Source organism: Schistocerca americana, chromosome 11 (genome assembly GCF_021461395.2).
Source record: "Schistocerca americana isolate TAMUIC-IGC-003095 chromosome 11, iqSchAmer2.1, whole genome shotgun sequence".
NCBI classification, from domain to species: domain Eukaryota; kingdom Metazoa; phylum Arthropoda; class Insecta; order Orthoptera; family Acrididae; genus Schistocerca; species Schistocerca americana.
In genome coordinates, this window is record NC_060129.1 from 193679403 (window position 1) to 193688748 (window position 9346).

Sequence of the window (9346 nt, forward strand, 5' to 3'; positions counted from 1 at the left end):
TCAGTCCTACCTGGTAAGGATCCCACACCGCGCAGCAGTATTCTAAAAGAGGACGGACAAGCGTAGTGTAGGCAGTCTCCTTAGGGCTTAGTAGGTCTGTTACATTTTCCAAGTGTCCTGCCAACAAAACGCAGCCTTTGGTTAGCCTTCCCCACAATATTTCTTATGTGTTCCTCCCAATTTAAGTTGTTGTTGATTGTATTTCCTAGGTATTTAGATGAATTTACGGTCTTTAGATTAGACTGATATATCGTGTAACCGAAGTTTAACGAGTTCCTTTTAGCACTCATGTGGATGACCTCACACTTTTCGTTCTTCAGGGTCAACTGTAGATTTTTGCACCATAAGATACTTTTTCTAAATCGTTTTGCAGTTTGTTTTGATCTTCTGATGACTTTATTAGTCGATAAACGACAGCGTCATCTGCAAACAACCGAAGGCGGCTGCTCAGATTGTCTCCCAAATCGTTTATGTAGATAAGAAACAGCAAAGTGCCTATGACACTACCTTGGGAACCCCTGAAATCTTTCTGTTTTAGTCGATGACTTTCCGTCAATTACTACGAACTGTGCGCTCTCTGACAGGAAATCACAAATCCACTCATATAACTGAGACGATGTTCCATAAGCAGGCAATTTCACTACGAGCCGCTTGCGTCGTACAGTGTCAAAAGCCTTCCGGAAATCTAGGAATACGTGATCAATTTGAAATGCCTTGTCAATAGCACTCAGCACTTCATGTCCGAGAAACGTGGGCTCCAAAATGTCTACTTTAAGAGAGCGGATGTGTTTCACACTAGCGAAGATGAACAGGTGCTCTTACCTCCTCACAAGTATGCATTTTAGTGTCCACGTTGACTGGCCTTTCTTTTTTGGCACCTCAAATTGATACATTTATTCTTCTCAATCAGAGCCAAGAAAGTTTGTAACATCCTCACGCAACCACCCTGTATGTGTACATACACTAGTGGCCATTGAAATTGCTACACTAAGAAGAAATGAAGATGATAAACGGGTATTCATTGGACAAATATATTATGCTGTAACTGACATGTGATTACATTTTCACGCAGTTTCGGTGCATACATCCTGAGAAATCAGTACCCAGAAGAACCACCTCTGGCCGTAATAACGGCCTCGATACGCCTGGGCATTGAGTCAAACAGAGCTCGGATGGCGTGTACAGGTACAGCTGCCCGTGCAGCTTCAACACGATACCACAGTTCATCGAGAGTAGTGACTGGCGTATTGTGACGAGACAGTTGCTCGGCCACCATTGACCAGACGTTTCCAATTGGTGAGAGATCTGGAGACTGCGCTGGACAGGGCAGCAGTCGAACATTTTCTGTATCCAGAAAGGCCCGTGCGGGACCTGCAACATGCGGTCGTGCATTATCCTGCTGAAATGTAGGGTTTCGCAGGGATCGAATGAAGGGTAGAGCCAGGGGTCGTAACACATCTGAAATGTAACGTCCACTGTTCAAAGTGCCGTCAATGCGAACAAGAGGTGAGCGAGACGTGTAACCAATGGCATCCCACACCATCACGCAGGGCGATACGTCAGTATGGCGATGACGAATACACGCTTCCAGTGTGCGTTCACCGCGATGTCGCCAAACTACGGATGCGACCATCCTGATGCTGTAAACAGAACCTGGATTCATCCGAAAAAATGACTTTTCGCCATTCGTGCACCCAGGTTCGTCGTCGAGTACACCATCGCAGGCGCTCCTGTCTGTGATGCAGCGTCAAGGGTAAACGCAGCCACGGTCTCCGAGCTGATAGTCCGTGCTGCTGCAAACGTCGTCGAACTGTTCGTGCAGATGGTTGTTGTCTTTCAAACGTCCCCATCTGTTGACTCGGGGATCGAGACGTGGCTGCAGGATCCGTTACAGCCGTGCGGATAAGATGCCTGTCATCTCGACTGCTAGTGATACGAGGCCGTTGGGATCCAGCACGGCGTTCCGTATTACCCTCCTGAACCCACCGATTCCATATTCTGCCAACAGTCATTGGATCTCGACCGACGCGAGCAGCAATGTCGCGATACGATAAACCGCAATCGCGATAGGCTACAATCCGACCTTTATCAAAGTCGGAAACGTGATGGTACGCATTTCTCCTCCTTACACGAGGCATCACAGCAACGTTTCACCAGGCAACGCTGGTCAACTGCTGTTTGTGTATGAGAAATCGGTTGGAAACTTTCCTCGTGTCAGCACGTTGTAGGTGTCGCCACCGGCGCCAACCTTGTGTGAATGCTCTGAAAAGCTAATCATTTGCGTAGCACAGCATCTTCTTGCTGTCGGTTAAATTTCGCGTCTGTAGCGCGTCATCTTCGTGGTGTAGCAATTTTAATGGCCAGTAGTGTAACATCAGAAGAGGCACCAATGTTAGCACTGAATAGGGGATCATGGAGGAGTTTTATAAGGGGTACTGTGCTCCAGACTGAACGTTGAAAGGCATGATCAGTCTTAAATGATGATGATGATGAAGAGTAGTGTACATTTAGAGGCACCAACGCCTGTAGCTTTGACGCTGTGTAGCGCCGTTTGACGAGGCTGCCCGAGACGGGTTGCTGTGTACAGCCTGAGCTACCGAGTCCCCTCTACAACCTCTAGGAGTGTGTAGCGTGAACTGTGAACGGGCCCAGCAGATGTAAGACGTCTGTACTGACGCGCTGGAGATGAAGGCAGACAGCGGGCGCCGGCAGAAACCGCTCGCAGCTTTTGTTCTGTGCCGGAGACGCCACAGAGCAAGTGAGTCCGACACAGACAATCAGAGCCGGAGCGGAGCGGTGTAAGGCCTGGAGAATTACATTCGCCGGCGACGCTGATCAAATCTCCTCTGCGGTCTGACCTGTTCGCCTCCACTTGTTACTTCATTCCCTCCCCCCCCCCCCCCCCCCCCTATCTACCCTCGTCCACCACATCAGACTCGACGCAGGAGTCGCTGTTGCCAAAGTCTGCTCAAGATCCCGGCAGAGCAACCTCCTCTCCCCCACACAGCATCCGTTGTTATCTCAGATCACATTGCTGCTGCCACCGGTCCAGATAGGAGAAGACAAAGAAGAAGTCGCCTGGAGAAATTTCTCTTTTTTTTCGTCTCCCCCTCCTCTCCCCCCCCCCTCTCCCACACACACACACACACACACACACACACACACACACACACACACACACACACAAGCCTCACCCAATTCAATGTGCTGTTCTCCAGTCAGCAGCTACGACAACGCATGGAGACTCAGGTTGCTTAAGACGAGAAAAACGTTCCAGCTGAAACACATGTCAAATGGATGGTTCAAATGACTCTGAGCACTATGCGACTTAACATCTGAGGTCATCTGTCCCCCAGAACTTAGAACTGCTTAAACCTAACTAACCTAAGGACATCACAAACATCCATGCCCGAGGCAGGATTCGAACCTGCGACCGTAGCAGTCGCGCGGTTCCAGACTGAAGCGCCTAGAACCGCTCGGCCACACCGGCCAGCTCAAATGGATGGGCCAGCAGGAATGCCTCCGACCATTCGAGGGCTCCTTCCGCTACTTGCGTAAATCCGGAATCGGCCACCTCCTACTATATCTGTCCAGTGTAGTTTCGGCGCCAATGAAGCCAACGGCGTTAATACAACCGGTTTCCGCCCAGTCACCGAAGTAGAGCAACGTTGGGCTTGGCTAGTACTTGAATGGGTGACCGTCCAGGGAACTCGCCAGAAGTGCCGTCCAACTTGCACTGGTCTCATGCGCCAGTCAACAGTTACTTATTTTAATACAAATAAACGAAGGAAAGGCAAACCTACGTTTCTAGCATTTGTAGACTTAGATAAAGCTTTTGACAATGTTGACTGGAATACTCTCTTTCAAATTCTAAAGGTGGCAGGGGTAAAATACAGGCAGCCAAAGGCTATTTACAATTTGTACAGAAACCAGAAGGCCGGTATAAGAGTCGAGGGGCACGAAAGGGAAGCAGTGGTTGGGAAAGGAGTGAGACAGGGTTGTAGCCTCTCCCTGATGTTATTCAATCTGTGTATTGAGCAAGCAGTTACAGAAACAAAAGAAAAATTCGGAGTAGGTATTCAAATCCATGGACAAGAAATAAAAACTTTAAGGTTCGCCGATGATATTGTAATTCTGTCAGAGACAGCAAAGGACTTGGGAGAGCAGCTGAACGGAGGATATAAGATGAACATGAACAAAAAGAAAACGAGGATAATGGAATGTAGTCGAATTAAGTCGGGCGATGCTGAGGGAATTAGATTAGGAAATGAGATATTTAAAGCAGTAAAGGAGTTTTGCTATTTGGGGAGCAAAATAACTGATGATGGTCGAAGTAGAGAGGAAATAAAATGCAGACTGTCAGTGGGGAGGAAAGCGTTTCTCAAGAAGAGAAATTTGTTAACATCGAGTATAGATTTAAGTGTCAGGAAGTCGTTTCTGAAAGTATTTGTATGGAGTGTAGCCATGTATGGAAGTCAAACATGGACGATAACTAGTTTGGACAAGAAGAGAATAGAACCTTTCGAAATGTGGTGCTACAGAAGAATGCTGAAGATGAGATGGGTACATCACATAACTGATGAGGAGGTATTGAACAGAATTGGGGAGAAGAGGAGTTTGTGGCACAACTTGACTAGAAGAAGGGATCGGTTGGTAGGACATGTTCTGAGGCATCAAGGGATCACCAATTTAGTATTGGAGGGCAGCGTGGAGGGTAAAAATCGTAGAGGGAGACCAAGAGATGAATACACTAAGCAGATTCAGAAGGATGTGGATTCCAGTAGGTACTGGGAGATGAAGAAGCTTGCAGAGGACAGACTAGCATCGAGAGCTGCATCAAACCAGTCTCAGGACTGAAGACCACAACAACAACAACAACAAAACAAAGAATCTTCATAAAAAGAAATGTACGCTGATGATGTGGGCCGAAGCAGCGAATTAAAATTTGTACCTTCGTCGGGATTTCGAACCTAGGTCTCCTGCAATTCACGCAACTGTGCTAGCCTTTACGACACACTGGAACTGCAGCTATCACAGAAACGTCAACTGCATGTGAGTAAAAAGACAGATGTTACTAGTAATGGGAGTCTCAGCATAAAACAAATTTACCGTATTCCTCATACATACGCAGGGAGACCCGTTTCGGTATGACTACATGTCTGCAGAACAGTTACTGGAAGCAGTTATTTCCGTAGTATATTTATCATTATGGGCACGCAGTATATTAAAGTGGAAGTACCACATAAAGCTGGTCGCAGGAAAGACAGATGCAAGACAGTGATTCATTGCGAAAAGGGATAACAAGTACAGCCCACCCAGAAAGGAGATTTCAAAACCGCATCCGACCGATGCTTCAGCATTGCTCGTCAGTCAGGGATCGGTACCAGGTAGGAATGTAGAGGATATGAAGAATATCCAAAGAAGAGCAGCGCGCTTCGTTACAGGTTCGTTTAGTAAGCGGGAAAGCGCCACAGAAATGTTCACCCAACTCCACTGGCAGACGCTCCAAGAGAGGCGATCTGTATCGCTGTCTGGTTTGCTGATAAAATTCCGAGAGCGTGCTTTCCTAGAAGAGTCAACCAATATTCTCTTGACACAGTTGCGTTAAACTTCATTGGTAGGGACATCTGAATCATTTCAAAGTCCTTCTGTAATATATACTAAGATCTTAGTGTATATATAATATAGACTAATATATATATAATATATACTAATATATACTAAGATCTTAGTATATATATATATATATATATATATATATAGTTAAGCCTCACCGGCCACTTGACCATCTTCTTCTTCTTCTCTGCGAATGCACGCACAGTGCCCGAACTCTTACGGGAATCGGCAACGCGCCGCGAGTAATGAGTATAATGGGGGGGGGGGGGGGGGGGGGGGGGGCACTACGAATGTAGTGCGGGACAATACGTTGAGAATGTGGGATTCGCGGGAGGCGTGCCAGAGATAAATCCCTGCAGTCGCGCTATCCTCCGTGTCCTCGGTGGCTCAGGTGGATACAGCGTCTGCCATGTAAGCAGAAGATCCCGGGTTCGAGTCCCGGTCGGGGCACACATGTTCATCTGTCCCAGTTGACGTATGTCAACGCCTGTAAGCAGCTAAGGGTGTTCATTTCATTCTAAGTCCTTCTGTAAAACGTCTATGGGAGATCACGCCATGGGGAACAACTCACGTTGCAGGCAGAATGTTCACTTACGCTTCCTGGCGATGCTAGCCGTCTTTCTATTGAATTCGCCAGCTTTGGAACGACAAGATTTCGCCGAACTAGCGGGGTCTACTGTGAGATGTGCTGCTTCTGCACAGTACCCACCTCCATGAGCTTTGAATAAGCAAACATAAGAATGACCGTGCCTAAGAGAAGAACGATGTTTAAAAGTGAACCAGGAAATTTGGATTTCCTCAGCATAACACCTTTTGCGTGAATCGGATGACTAGATGGTAGGCAACCCGCATCACATACGAATGTGACAGAGTGCATGTCCACTGGAGCCATTCAGGGGCATAATACACTGCTGGCCATTAAAATTGCTACACCAAGAAGAAATGCAGATGGTAAACGGGTATTCATTGGACAAATATATTATACTAGAACTGACGTGTGATTACATTTTCACACAATTTGGGTGCATAGATCCTGAGAAATCAGTACCCAGAACAACCACCTCTGGCCGTAATAACGGCCTCGATACGCCTGGGCTTTGTCCAACAGAGCTCGGATGGCGTGTACAGGTACAGCTGCCCGTGCAGCTTCAACACGATACGACAGTTCAACGAGAGTAGTGACTGGCGTATTGTGACGAGCCAGTTGCTCGGCCACCATTGACGAGACGTTTTCAATTGGAGAGAGATCTGGAGAATGTGCTGGCCAGGGCAGATGTCGGACATTTTCTGTATCGAGAAAGGCCGGTGCAGGACCTGCAACATGCGGTCGTGCATTATCCTACTGAAATGTAGGGTTTCGCAGGGATCGAATGAAGGGTAGAGCCACGGGTCGTAACACATCTGAAATGTAACGTCCACTGTTCAAAGCGCCGTCAATGCGAACAAGAGGTGACCGAGACGTATAACCGATGGCACCCCATACCATCACGCCGGGTGATACGCCAGTATGGCGATGACGAATACACGCTTCGCCAAACACGGATGCGACCATCGTGATGCTGTAAACAGAACCTGGATGCATCCAAAAAAATGGCGTTTTGCCATTCGTGCAACCAGGTTCGTCGTCGAGTACACCATCGCAGACGCTCCTGTCTGTGATGCAGCGTCAAGGGTAACCGCAGCCACGGTCTCCGAGCTGATAGTCCGTGCTGCTGCAAACGTCGTCGAACTGTTCGTGCAGATGGTTCTCGTCTTGCAAACGTCCCCATCTGTTGACTCAGGGATCGAGACGCGGCTGCACGATCCGTTACAGCCGTGCGGATAAGATGCCTGTCATCTCGACTGCTAGCGATACGAGGCCTTTGGGATCCAGCACGGCGTTCCGTATTACCCTCCTGAACCCACCGATTCCATATTCTGCTAACAGTCATTGGATCTCGACCAACGCGAGCGGCAATGTCGCGATTCGATAAACCGCAATCGCGATAGACTACAATCCGACCTTTATCAAAGCCGGAAACGTGATGGTACGCATTTCTCCTCCTCACACGAGGCATCACAACAACGTTTCACCAGGCAACGCAGGTCAACTGCTGTTTGTGTATGAGAAATCGGTTGGCAACTTTCCTCATGTCAGCACGTTGTAGGTGTCGCCACCGGCGCCAACCTTGTGTGAACGCTCTGAAAAGCTAATCATTTGCATATCGCAGCATCTTCTTGCTGTAGGTCAAATTTCCCGTCTGTAGCACGTCATCTTCGTGGTGTAGCAATTTTATTGGCCAGTAGTGTAAATAGTGAGAGACACCTGGCGTCACTGAACATTTTGTCACTAACAAAAGTTATTACCCGTGACTTTGAGTCATCGTGCATACAAAATTATTGCAGTTCATCAATTTCATGAACACTGCAAGAAACGGCGAACACAAAATGGGCTGGTTAATATTTTTCCGCGCCGGGCGGAGCGGCCGTGCGGTTTTAGGCGCTCCAGTCTGGATCCGAGAGACCGCTACGGTCGTAGGTTCGAATCCTGCTCGGGCATGGATGTGTGTGCTGTCCTTAGGTTAGGACTAGGCGACTGATGACCTCAGCAGTTAAGTCCCATAGTGCTCAGTGCCAATATTTTTTTTCCAGTAAACATCCCTCTCATCTCTCCCCCTTGCTACAATGAACATCAGACGATCAGATGATAGTAAATAACAGTTAACAAAGATTTATTTCATTAGCAGCACCTGGTTGTTTCCTAAATAGGACATTTTCGAGCTCCACAAAATCTTCGGTGGGAGGGAAGCGGAAATGTAGCTTTGAAGGGGAACAAGATAAATGCGCTCTTCTCTTGTTCTGAGTTACCCTCTTCCCCTGCCCCTTGTCCACCCACTCTCTCCTCAACCATCCCCCTCGTTATTTCCCCACGGCGTCTCCCCCAAGCTTGTGTTGCCGCGTCACGTAGCGGCTGTTGGTTACAGGGGGAGTCCCCGTTCCATCACGGGGAATCCCCTCACTGAACCTCGGGCAGCACAACGAGGTTTGTTGGTTCGTTGCAAGGCCGCCAGAGGTCTCTGCTGCTCATATTTTCTCTCTGTCTCTCTCTCTCTCTCTCACTGACACACGCACACACACACACACACACACACACACAGACACATGTGGAAGCTCTCGCCGTTGCTGGTATTACTCTGCAACTTGAAATTTCTCTGAGAGCGCAACGGAAACGAGCACTCTGCGAAACTCACGTGGGGAGAGAGACAGAGAGAGAGAGAGAGAGAGAGAGAGAGAGAGAGAGAGAGAGAAGGCAAACTTCATAAAGCACAAGCACTGTTCTCTTCTCTGTAGGCGTTTTGTCTTGCAGCTAAATGACGACATTCTTAGTTAAATTAGTTAAATTCAAGTTCTCTCATTATTTTATTATTGAAACTCTAAGCATGTTTCTTGAAAATATTCCATCTTTCGATTACCAATTTTTAATTGTTACTTATTTTTAATATGGCTGAACTACAGCGTCGGTTACAGATCAGCAGGTATAAAAGACATGCAACCAGTTGCAATAAATGGTCCTTTTCAAATAATCTTTACCATCGTTTCGACGAGTTTAAAACTCTCTTCTTCGGAAGAACAAACAAGTTGCACATTAGCAATTCGTTCAGTAATAGCTGTCTCCACAAGACTTGTCATGTATCAGGAACTGTCTGTATGTCAATAGGTCAAAATTAAGGCCCCTATAGTCGAGGACCTT

The 9346-nt window shown here is 47.5% G+C and overlaps 1 non-coding gene across 1 annotated transcript; it reads left to right on the forward strand.

Annotated features, from left to right (window-relative positions):
• Window positions 1–5992: 5992 nt before the first annotated feature.
• Window positions 5993–6066, forward strand: Trnat-ugu. The gene has a single exon. It is a non-coding gene; the product is annotated as a tRNA-Thr (tRNA).
• Window positions 6067–9346: the final 3280 nt, after the last annotated feature.